Below are 12777 nucleotides of genomic sequence, written 5' to 3'. Positions count from 1 at the left end.
AAACCACAGCTAAACAGTTTCAGAAGGAATTGCTGAGAAGTTCTTGAGAGAGGTTTTAAGCTAAATCATGAAGCAGCCACACAGCCTTTCTGTCCTTAGCCACTCTCCCTACCCAGTTTACAGCAAGTTGACATGGATAAAATTATTGCTACAAGTCCACAAACACACAGAATTTTGTTCTTAAAGTCCTGCCTGGTGTTGCCAGAAACTTTCCAGCCTCTCACAGGATACAGGGTCACCCTAGGAAGTTAAACTGGGATATTCTGTCAGGAAAATTGTACATCTCACAGGACCTGTTCCATCACCCTGAACACTGAAAGTGATTCAGGAGATCTGCTCTTGTTCACCCTGCGAGATTTCCAGGCTCAAAAGTTTTGTCTTGAGCTTTCCTTTGATTTATTTCTTGTCTCTAATGGCCCACTTTTGAGAAGATATGGTTGGGGGATCACCTGCAGGGAGGGATTGCTGCTGAGTTGGGACCCAGCCTTGTTCACTGGAGGGCAATTCCAGAACATTTTCCTATTGCCATGATCCACCTCCTGGAGTACTTAGTCCTATAAATGTGGGTCAGATAAAACACTGGTGGGCCCTGCAAAGAATTATTCAGTATGATTTGTATCACTGAGCTCTTGGACGTGCCAACAGACATCTGGGCAGGTGTTGACCAGGTGGCTTTAGCAGAGCCCTGACCAGCTGCACCTCTGGCTCAGTAAGAGATGGAAGGTTTGAAACCCAGATGATACCAAGGCTTGAAGCCCAGTGAAGGTTCCTGAAGAACACAGATGTTAGAGATGAAGGAAGGTAAACAGGCAACACCTATTAAACCATTGTCTCCTGCCACGTGTTCAGACAAAAAATGGACATATGCCCTTTTCCTTTTCACAGTTGTCTTTCCATCCAAATATAGCATTCACAGAATGCTCCAGAACTTACAGCTGTTCCGAGTCCTTTTTTGAATCCAGACCCTGCATCAACACCAGTATTTCTCTGGTTCTGCCCAACTGGTTGAATCTCATCACACTTGGAGGTACAAGGAATTGTGATAACAATCTGTGGCAGCTTGATGTTATTTTTGAGAGGATTAATAAAATTTATTAAGCCCTTTTTGAAGGTTAAAAAAGAAAATGTGACTGACACTCTTGATACCATATCTGTCAAGAAACCTTTATCCCTAAACCCTGGCATTTCCATGACCTTTATCTGCCTGAAGTACCACTGGAATTAGCAGGCAGGTGAGCAAGTGGAGGTCTTGGCTGGCACCTTGGCAGCCCCTGTTGTCACTGGGAAGACTGTTCTGGCTTTTGTTCCAGACTGGGATAACCAGGAATGGTGACAGATCAGGGGCTGCATTTCTCCTCTGCTGCCTTTTAAGTCACAACTCTCTGCTTGGACAATGAACTGAGAAAACCGTGTTGGAGCGTAGGACAACAAAAACCTTTTACCAGGGGGATTTTGATAGTCTCTTAAGGGGCCATTCATGACTTTGTGGTGAGTCACCACCCCAAAAATACTGCTGGGGCTATTCATTCAACAGGGCTAGCAGTGCAAACTGGAAACAATCTAGGGAACTCTCATCTTCAGGTCAGTGGGGGCTGGCAACACGGCCGCACTCTGCCTGGGAACGAGGGGCGAGACGAGAAACAGCACGGCTCCCAAATTGCTCTCATGCATGCTGTGCCTGGGGACTGGCCCTGCAGGAAGGGAAGGGTTTGTTCCATGCCCAAAAGTACAGTTGTGGGTCCCTGTTTCACTGTGATGAGTATTTTTCTGCTTGAAGAATGATGAGACTGGGAAAGGTTTCTGTAAAACTGGGATGAAAAGGAACTTGGAGAAAGCTTGGGGGAGACACATGAAAATTCCTGCCATCCCACACTGCTGGAAGGGTCAGGGAGCGACTTTAGTGTTTATCCTGTTTATAGCACACAGGACCTTCTAAGGGTCTGAAGCCCTCCTGCTATAAAAATAGGGGAGAATCCATAAAACCAGCAGCAGCATCTCACATATAGCACAGCTCCTTTCTTACAAGATAGGCAAGGAGCTAAATGCCTTAATTAGAAGTTCACCAAGTTATTTTTTGTGTGTTGCAGCCAACGACACAGAACATGGACTCCTGATGGAATACCAAGGCAGTAAATCAATGGAGGGTCTTTGCTACCGTTCATGAAATGCTCCAGCTGTGCTCCTAAGGATTATAATGTCAACAGAACCCTTAATTTGAATCACAGCCTTGCCTTCACTCAGGGGCCATATATTAGTCTTGAAAAGCAGACAGAGTTTCATTGCTTAGGGAAAGAATGACAAAAAAAAAAAGAAAGAGAAAGAGAAAAAAAGAGAAGAAAAAGAAAAAGAAAAAGAAAAAGAAAAAGAAAAAGAAAAAGAAAAAGAAAAAGAAAAAGAAAAAGAAAAAGAAAAAGAAAAAGAAAAAGAANAAGAAAAAGAAAAAGAAAAAGAAAAAGAAAAAGAAAAAGAAAAAGAAAAAGAAAAAGAAAAAGAAAAAGAAAAAGAAAAAGAAAAAGAAAAAGAATTGCTGAGCTGAAAATAAAATGGTGATGTAGGGGAAGAACACTAAGGTGCAGCCAAAGGAGACACATGGTGACTTTTAGTATAAACCTCTAGAAACTTGAACTTAAGGTTCTTCCTCCATGTGTCTTTAAGATAAATTTCACAAGTCAAATTTAATTTTTCCCAATTCATTTACACAGTGCTTAGGCAACTGACTAAGTGCTCAGCTTCAGCAAAACCATTACAGCAATTCCAGCTGACTTCAGCCAAAGATCTGATCCTTACTCAGAGTACGAGATATGTCAGGAATCACAGAAAACAAAAATGGATCACTTTAGACAGTGGTAAATTTGTCTGGATGGTAAATATGTTTGAATACCACTAGTGGTTATGCTTCTGCTTTAGGGCATGATCAAATCATAGAATCAGAATTCTAAAGTACCCTGAGTCAGTGGAGACTGGACTGTATTCCATCAGGCTGGATTCTCAAAAGCTGTGTAAAAGGTGCAGTTTTGCCCTAGCAAAACACTTGAAGATTCCCAGGAATCTTTTGACATTTAGCAGGTGTTCTCTAGCAATGATTGCAATAAATCTTAACAACCCATGTGTAAACAGGCCAAAAAAAAAAAAAAGCAGGATTTTCTAATGATGACCTTGAAGTTGTTGACGAGGTCACAGTGGTAGTGTCATGCTGCAGTTTGCATGTGTTCTTACCTTCTTATTCCTACAGGAATCAGCTGCTGCCAAAGTATACATGATACAAAGTAGAATCTTGATTATTCAAAGCTCAGTCATAGTCTCTGTTGCCTATAATACAGTTCTATCCCTGGCATTTATTGCTTACACTGAAAAGTATCTCAGTTATTCAAAACCCTGATTCAGTGGCTGAACCCATTAAATCAATTTGCAATTAATTCGGTTGGCTCAAAACCATTTCCCCTCTCATAATTGTACTGAAGCTATGCAAAGATTTGCACAAAAAAACACTCAGAAAGGGAGAGACCTACCTTTGCTTTTTTTGGAAGCAATAAGGAGAAAGAAATCTCACATAGCCCCAGTAGTCCTGGAACTGTTGGCAGGTTTGTGTCTTTCCAGGAGCAAGAAAACCTCATCTCTGAAATGCAGAATTATTTGAAAATGCTACCTTGTGCTACCATTAAGGTTGAAATACAGAAGGGCTGTAGAGCTGAGCCAGTTCCTGAAATGAAATCCTGGTTCTACTGCCCCAACTCCTGCACAGTCACAGTATCCAGTGGGGACGGGAGCAGCCTGTTTTCTTGGCTTAGCGTTTGGTTTATTTTGGTTTATTCTGGTTTATTTTAGTTCCTCACTAGCAGGTGTGGAGACTGTGCATATCTGTGCCACCTCCTGCTCCCTACAGCACCTGCAGGACTGCCCTAGGTCTCCTGCCCAGGCTGCCATGGTGGGCTCCAAGAGCCCCATCCCATTATTTCCTGGGATAACATGAATTTCTCTTCCAGCGGCCCCTCCAAGTGCAAGCACACATGTGCCCCCAAAGCTGAAAACATGGGTTTGCAACCATTAAATACATCCCTGTTTTGCCACCACCATTTGGCCAAATAGAAAGTACAAGTTTGTTTCACAAATAAGTGAAATCAAAGTGTCACCCTGACAAGTGGATGATGTCATTGGTGTGAAAATATGTATTTTGTTTGTCTCAGATAAAGTGCTTTATAAAAGCAAAATAAAAACCCACTGACCTTCACCTGGCAGGGCTCTCTAGAACAGTTTTCTAAATTGATTCTCTCTTTTCTTCCCCACCTGCCCCATCTTCTTTTCTTCTTTCTCCTCCATCAGTCTCATAGAAGAAATGGCCCCACAAGAGCAGCTCAAGGTGTGAGAGTATTTTTCTTCTCTCTCTGCATTTTTACCTGTCCATGTCTCATTCCGATTCTGTTTTAATAATGTTGCATGGAAGAGGGGCAGAAAGTGTCTTTCAGTCTTTCCACAGCTCTTTTGCCAAATGTTTCACTAGTTGCTAAAATAAAGAATAATTATTCCTTTGTTTAACCATCATGTTCTTTACATGGAACATAACCTAGATTGTCTTCAAGATTTATCAAGAAAGCAAACTCTTGTCTTACCTCTCTAAGGTCTTGTTAGACCTCTCTGACTCAATTCTGAAGAGCTTTGTTTTACCATCCTGGTCCCCTTCTGAATAGACAATAGAGATTCTCAGTTTTTGTGGCTATTTTTGAACACATTTCTAGCAAAACACTTGAGTTACAGCTTCATTCTTCATTCTGAACTGGGGAAAGAAAGAGTTAATCTGATCCTGAGGGCTTTCTTTCCATATGCACCACTGAAAATGGGTAACAGATACTTGGAGCAGACAGGCTATGGGACACAAATAAATTCAGTTTCTGCTGCTGTAGTTTTAGACCCATGTTGCCACAAAAAAATGTCTAAGGATTTAGGAATAATTTTCAGTTGTTTTCACGGTCTGAGCAACACATGCCTGTGAGCCTCTGATGTCTGCAGTGTAAACCAGGCATGCAGGGTCACAACACAGCTATGCTGTGCCTAGCAATGTGTGTCACCTATCCTCTAGTGACACTGTCTCAGGGGACTTCTATCAGACTAGCTCATCTCCGGCTCCAAAAAGTAACATTTGTGTGGCTTTTCCTCGTAGAAACACAGAAGGAAGGTGGAACCATGACCTGCTGCCAATTCTTTCTTAATGAAACATGTAAAGCCATTGAATTCTGGTCACACTTAGTGAATGAGCCCATTTCTCCCTCCAAAATTCATGCAAGGAGTAATTTCTAAAGATAAGAATTGATTTAAGACAAACTGTTAGCTGGTTATTACATATGATGTATTATTGGACAGAATAACCAAACCTACATGAAGTACTTCCAACAGAAGATTATTTCCAAATGAAGAAAAAATGGGTATTTCAAAATGAAACAGGCATTCAGCTCAAAGTGTGAAATTCTGTGATATTTTGATACTATCAGACCTAGTTTTCTTTCTTTTTAGACAAAAATTTGCAAATCAAGCAGCTGGTGCTAGAGATATTTCCAAGCACATCCCACAGGAGCTGGATTCTCCAGCCACCCCCATTGTCCTGTGTTTCTTACATTTGCATTAGCACCAGGATGTCTCTAAATTCTCCTCAAGTTCTCCTCACTGTTCTTCAAATCCACACATTTCAGCAATAAAGTTAAAATATTTAAAAATAAAAAACCTGTAAAGTGAAGACCTTGAACAAAACCCTGATGTTTTGTGGCCAAAAAGGGGATGTTCCCTGGATTTTCAAAAGGCTTCCCTTCTGCTATGCAATGGTGGCATCTGAACTATTGCAGGACTAAAATGGGACAGTCCTCTTCAAGCATCTAAATTTGGAGGTGGCCTGAGAATGCTCACAAAGGAGGGCAGCTACCATCAACTGCTCTTTAATTATAGATCTGCTTGTTCACCTTCCCAAATCCTTCAAACCTTCCAAAAGGAAACAGGAGACATTTGAACTTGCAAACTTCAAAGGACTGTTTATGATAGCTTTAAAAAGAAATGAAGATCAATCAGTTCAATACATTTTTCTCCCTAGAGAAAGTATTTCACCTCTGAAAATCCAAGGAGGAAGAGAGCAAATCTTTAATAGAAGAGGAGGTAGATATGTGGACTAAAGGACTGCTACCTTACCCAAGCTATTCAGTTTTGTTTTATTACTTAGTTCTCACAGGAGATCAAGTTTCCAAAATTTCTCTAGGGTTTCATACATATTCTCACTCTCTTTTTCCCTCTGCTTTGCTAATTCATACTGCTGAAATAAACTTTTCCAGCATCATCCTTATGGGCAGTGCTCTTTCCTGAGCAAATCTAAAAAGCAATGCACCTTTTGCTTACAATATAGATAGATATAGATAGATAGATATAGGTATAGGTATAGGTATAGATATAGATATAGATATAGATATAGATATAGATATAGATATAGATATAGATATAGATATAGATATAGATATAGATATAGATATAGATATANGATATAGATATAGATATAGATATAGATATAGATATAGATATAGATATAGATATAGATATAGATATAGATATAGATATAGATATAGATATAGATTTTTTGGCCTAAAATTGGAGAAAAATAAGTCAAATTCAAGTCAAAATTTTATACCTTGATACTTTTGCATCTGCTTTTATTCATGAAGTATTTTGGGGTCCAATTTGTTTATATTTTAGAAGCTGGTTCTAAACTTCTGTTTGCTGTCATCTTAATGGCCACAATAAGAAAGGGACATTTGCAGCTGGAAATGTTTCCTTCCTTGGGTCAGTTTGTGTTTAAAGGTTGTGTCCACATCATGGATGTGGGTGAGAACATCCATTTCCCATCCCAGGTGCCTTCTCAGGTTATGTACCCTGAAAATTGTGAGAAGCAATCACAAAGAAGGGGACCTCCCTTACGTTGTTCATCTCCACACTTGCAACTAAGTTTTCCTGGGGACAAACCAAGCAATTCACTGCTTGGAAAAACACCCCTGGCAGCAGCTAGGAATCCATGACCATTTTTTAAAAAGCCATTAACAGAACAGAGGAAAAACATTAATTCTTCAGTCCCTGAAGACCTGTAAGCAGAGGAGACCAGAAGCAGCCAAGGGGTGGTTAAAGACTTTACACTTGTTCAGTTCCAGAAGGTGCAGGAATATCTGCCTGGATCTGACTCATCCAGAGATACCCTTTGCAGTCTCCTGGTTTTGACAGCATTCTTCCCCTCTGCCTTACCTCTCCACAGAGAACCACGGAATATTTTGGAATGGAAAGGCTACTTTGCTGGTATATTTTCCTGCTAAAGATAATTCTTTTGAGGCCAGTAGAAAGATGCTTTATTTTTTACCAAGGAAAATATTTTGCATTCCAAGAAGGAGAAGAAGAGCTGTCAGTAAGGTCCCTCTGTGCACAGATTATTCTGTTTTGATAAGACAGATCTCAGCAGTTCCTATCAAAATATTTTTGGCAGAGTAATGAACTGATATCCTTTGGTTCTTAGAAAACAATTCTGCACTTCAACAATGTATAAACAGTTGTCCTAACTAAATGTCTCTCATTACAGGGCCATCAGCATGTCATTGGTAATTACATTGAAATTAATATTGAAGCATTTCAATTCCAGGAGTGTAAAATCATGTGGAATCTCGTTTGCTTTGGGTCCAAAGGTATAAACGTCTTTGCTGTATTAATGTGGCAATAAATGATTTTAAGACTGAACTTAGAAAGGTTTGGCTTAACTTATCTGTATTAATTTTTGGGGAGGTACATTGTAAACTTCTCTCTTTTAGTGCTCTCCCTGAGCTTTTGAGGCCAGAAAAAGGATTTCTGATTTTTAATGTTATACATTTTTTTCCCAGAGGAAAATTCCATGTTACTATGAGATCCATGGGCATACAAATATGACAAATCTTGTGCTTTCCATCAGCTACAAATAAGCACTAAGATTCAAAGTTTTCATTGTTGTTGTTAACAGCTTTATTTTCTGAGGTTATTGCTTAGGTCTGAAGGAGATTTTGGATGTCAATGCTCAGGGGGAAGGTTTTCAATGCAACTCAAAGAGACTTTTTTCAAAGGTATTTTTCTGTGATATCTCATATATTGCCCTGCCTGGCTACAATTTTAATATATTTACTTTTCTGCTCTGAATTTGTATTTACAGATGAGGCTGTGAATCAAAGATATGACGGTGAATATCGGAGTGTTGTAACAGATTTGTTGTAGAGATTCTTTTCATCCTGAACTGCTCTGAATGGGAGAAAACCTTCTAAAAGCTGGGGATGTAACCACATCCTCGATTCAGACAATTATAAGAAATACTTAAGCTTTGTCGACTGAATAGTTGAACTAACACCAGCCCATTCCAACACCAGGTCCATGCAAGTATCCAAAGGGAAGACAAGTGTGATACAAAGGGATTTCTTTGCCTGTTGTTTTCCAGAGGGTTGTACATCTGTGGAAGGAAAGTAGAGAAGTTGGAAATGTCAGGAAGTAAAGCAGGAAATCCAAGAGCTCACAAAAGGACTTGAAACAGAGGGTTTGGGGGCTGGTTAGTGCTATTAAAGAGTATGAACAAAACATCTCCTCTAGCATTATTTTCATGCTTGTGGTGACTGAGAAAAACAGATTTTGTACATTCTTTGTAATTCTTTGTAATTAAATAAGATTAGCTTGAGAAATGTCACCAGGCCCTCTTCTAAATGCTGAGGGAATAACTGTGAAGCAGTTTCTAAATACAAATGGAGTTCATTGCTGTTCTTGATGAGGCAAGCAGGAAACAGGAGCAGGGCTTGTAGAAAGGAATATCAGACCTCTATAAAGTGGTGAAACAAAGAGCCAGAAATATTACAGAATTACCAGAATATAATCTCAGGATGGCAAATTAATGATGCTCAAAGAGAAGGGAAGTCCATGCTTAGAAAGCGGAGAAGAAAAAGGTGTAAGTAAATTTGGAAATTATTCCTGCCTTGTGACTTAGTTATTCGGCATGGGGAAGCTATTTGTGTTTCAAGCACAACTCTTGATTTTTGTGAAGAGACAGCCACAAAAGTCCCACACAATCACCAAAGGCCAGGATATTTTACATGAGGTTGGTGAACAGAGCTATGATGGGCTAAAGCAAGGAGTAAAGGAACTAAAAAATCGGCTCCAGATACAAATCAAGAAGTCACAGACCAGGCAGAGTGTCTTCTGTCTGGAAGCAAGTAAATGAAAACTTTGCCAAAACCCAACAATTCTGTCCTCTGCCTCATTCAAGCCCAGTTCAAGTAAAGTATCAGTGACTAGGAAAGTAAAAAAATAAACATTTGCATAATTTCTACAGAACAATATTTTTTTAAAAGTACAAAACTGTGAGGAAATGGTTTTACAAGTGCTAGAAATGGCACCAATGGAAAGACTTTTGCCATGGGGAGGAGGTGAAGATGAAGAAAAGGTACTTTGTGGAGTGTGGGAAAGTGATGGTGCAGAAAAACAGCCTGAAAAGATAATTTCTGGAAGCACATACACCAGCTGCTCAATTCTTGTTCATACCTGCCAATTGGGCAACCCTACTGAATGTGCAGCAAGTGATTTTAGGGAAGAGAACAGATAGTACACCAGATTGTTAGAGTGGGCTGGAGAACTACTAATCCCACTGAACAGCATTTGTAAAAGGAGAGAAATTGGAGGGGTTGGGAGAGGGAACTGGACTCCAAAATGCACAGCAGGAATCTCTACACCAAAGGTGAGGACAAACTATCAATTTTAATTAAGTACAGCTAATCACTGAATCACAGACAGGCTGATGGATGGGAGCCATGGAGGTCATCTGATCCAAGCCCTCTCCTCAAGCAGGGTCAGCTATAGCAGGTAGCACAGGAGAAGGCAAAGAATTTGTGGTGAGCATCCTCTCCTGGCTCCATGGTGAGAATAGCAATAGCTTTGTACTCTGGAGGATGTGAAGTTTGCAGAAACTCTGGAGCCCCCAAAGGGGTAAAGTTTACATCTTCCTCAAAAAACAGAAAAGAAAAAAATCCTGATAACCTGTAAAAAGCCTGTACAATGGAAATGTACAGATTCACTCAAGGAAGTTTTAAAAGAGGAGACACATATTGATGTTTTAATCCTAAGGAGAAAATAACTCAAATCTACTTCCTCCTGTAAGGTATCCCCTATGGTTCTGGTCCAAATAAATAGAATGGGATATAGAATACAACTGGGATCATTATCATGAATAGGATTTCAGCCTGTCAGTGTCTGGGAACTGTGGAATTCAAGGTTGCTAAAAGAATATTAAGCAACGAATGTCTGTAATGAAAAGCATTTCAACAAGAACATTAATGTTTCTTAAAAGATTGGGGGGAAAAAAAAGGAGGACAAATCCCAAAGCCATCTCCTTTGAATTGCTGCAATGAGACTGTGCAAAGAAAAATCCCAAGAATGTGGATGAAATTGTTTTAGGTTGATGTGAAAATCATCACTTACCTACAGTAGTTAAAATGTCGTTGTGTCCAATGAATTAATTATTTTTTCTTTTGTCTCCCTTCTCTTTTCTTTTTCAGTGTTAGTATTTTAGGCTTTGTTAGGACAAAAACTAACACTGAAATAAGAATTTAATTCACATGTTAAGCTTAACTTCATTGTGATTTCCTATGGGAAAGTGGTTAAAACATAATTCCTATAGGCATGAAATACAGCTCTAAACACAGGCAGGAGTAGCAGGTGCTTTGTAACTAGTGATATTCCTGAATCACCCACAGCAATTACCTGCTGATCCTTTATGGCAGGGAGCTGGGCCATCTGGAAAAGAGAGGCAGGAGAAAATAATGAGAGGAAAAACTGATAACAACAGAGGTACAGCAAAGCAAGGGATACAGCCAGCACAAAAATTTTGCCCTTGAGAAAAACTGGGAGTGAAGAGTAAACATTTGATAGGAAATGGACTTGGAGCAAGGGTGAAGATGCGACTTTATGTCATGGGAAGCAGGAGTTGGTTCATTTTCGTCAGACCATCAGGTCTGTATCAAAAATACCTGAAGCAGTCAGTAGTCATTAACTTTACAACAGCAATTTTAGGGAAGAGAAAGCTGAGAATGGATCTAGATTTTGTTACAAGGTGAGGTGAAGTAAATCTGAAAGCAGCCAAAATAAATATGTTTTATTTATTTATTTAGAAATTATACATGAGGGAAACTGTCTCTCTCAGCCTTCAGCTGTATGTGATCTTTCCTTGCCAGTCAGGCTTGCTGACATATTCCTTCCCTTGCATTTTGTTCCTGGAGCTGGAGAGCTCGGAGAGCTCCTTGCATCCCCCTTTCCTGTCCAGTCATTTCCCACCCCTACTGGGAAGTGAAACTTGGAATTGAGACAGGGGAGCTGGCAGTGTGTCCCCAAAACAGCCCTGATTCCCAGGAGGCAAAACCTAATTTTCTTCCCTGTTAGGACCAACCTTCAGAAGGCACCTTGGATCCTGCAGCAGTTTGGGCCCTGTGTTGTTGACAGGACAACAAACAATCAGAAAACCTGAATTCTTGTTTCTTTTTCAGCCTGTTTCCTTTTTGCACAGTGGCTCCTGACATGAGGCTGCCTGATTAACTCTGTGAAGATCCCGTCACTATTTTTGGTTGTTTTGTAAAAGCAGGAAAATTTGGGAACATGGGTCATGGTTTTCTGTACTCTTCTTTAAACCTAGGTCTATTCTGTGTGCACCATTATTTAATGTATGTCATTCAAGGGTCTTTTTACATTATTTCAGTATAAAGAAGAAGGGAGATCAAGGAACCTTGATTTTCTTATTGAAACGTAGTTTCCTACTTTGTTAGAATATTACAGAAAATACACTAGGGTGGAAGAAATGGAACAGATTTGGTATCACATATTTGGTATAAAGATACCTTTCTAGGTAGGTTTTACCTTTATAGGGATGTAAGCAGTGCTAAACCTAGGCTTGGTCACCTCATTCTGTGAACTCATCTTACTTCTCTCTCTCACAGATTTCACCTCCTGATGAATGGAAGATTTTTCATTACCTAGTTTTAAATAAGCACATTTAAATGGGTATATTCAAAAGCAGCCCACAAGACCTTTTTTCTCCATATGATCAGGAATGGGATTCACACCTGTCTGCTTCTATGTAATGTCAGATTTAACTTACAGATCTTCTGTTAAATTCAGATGGAGCGTTTATTTGACTGCAGTCTTTCTTTTCTCCAGCTCTCCACTATCAGGGCCTAACTCTGGGCAATGAAGAGCACAAGGCCAAACCTCACTGAAATGACCATCATTTGTGCTTGTCAAGCACATTTCAAACTTTGTATTACTCTGTCATCTCCTGGCTGCCAAGAAAAATGTTTAAGCTTAACCCCTTGCTCAAAATTGAATCTGTGATGGGCGCTCTCCTCAGTTTTGCAGAAGTTAACTCCAGAATCACAGCAGAAAAATCATAGAAGCATGGGATGGTTTAGATTGGAAGGGACCCTAAATCTCGTCCCATTCCACTCCCTGCCATGAGCAGGGACACCTTCCAGTACCCCAACCTGGCCTTGGACACTTCCATTCATGGAGCAGCCCCAGCTTCTCTGGGCAGACTGTGCCAGGGCACAGGGAACAATTCCTTCCCAATATCCAAGCCAAACCTATTCTCTTTCACATCACATTTGAGTCCTATTCTAAGAGAAGATTCATCTGATGATAAACAGATTTATACTGCCAAAGCCTGACCAATGCAAATGCCACTTTACCACCATTCATTTATTTAAATGACAAGGTCGG

The sequence above is a fragment of the Parus major genome, chromosome 5, assembly GCF_001522545.3.
Source record: "Parus major isolate Abel chromosome 5, Parus_major1.1, whole genome shotgun sequence".
Lineage (NCBI taxonomy): Eukaryota > Metazoa > Chordata > Aves > Passeriformes > Paridae > Parus > Parus major.
Note: the sequence above shows the minus strand (reverse complement) of the source record.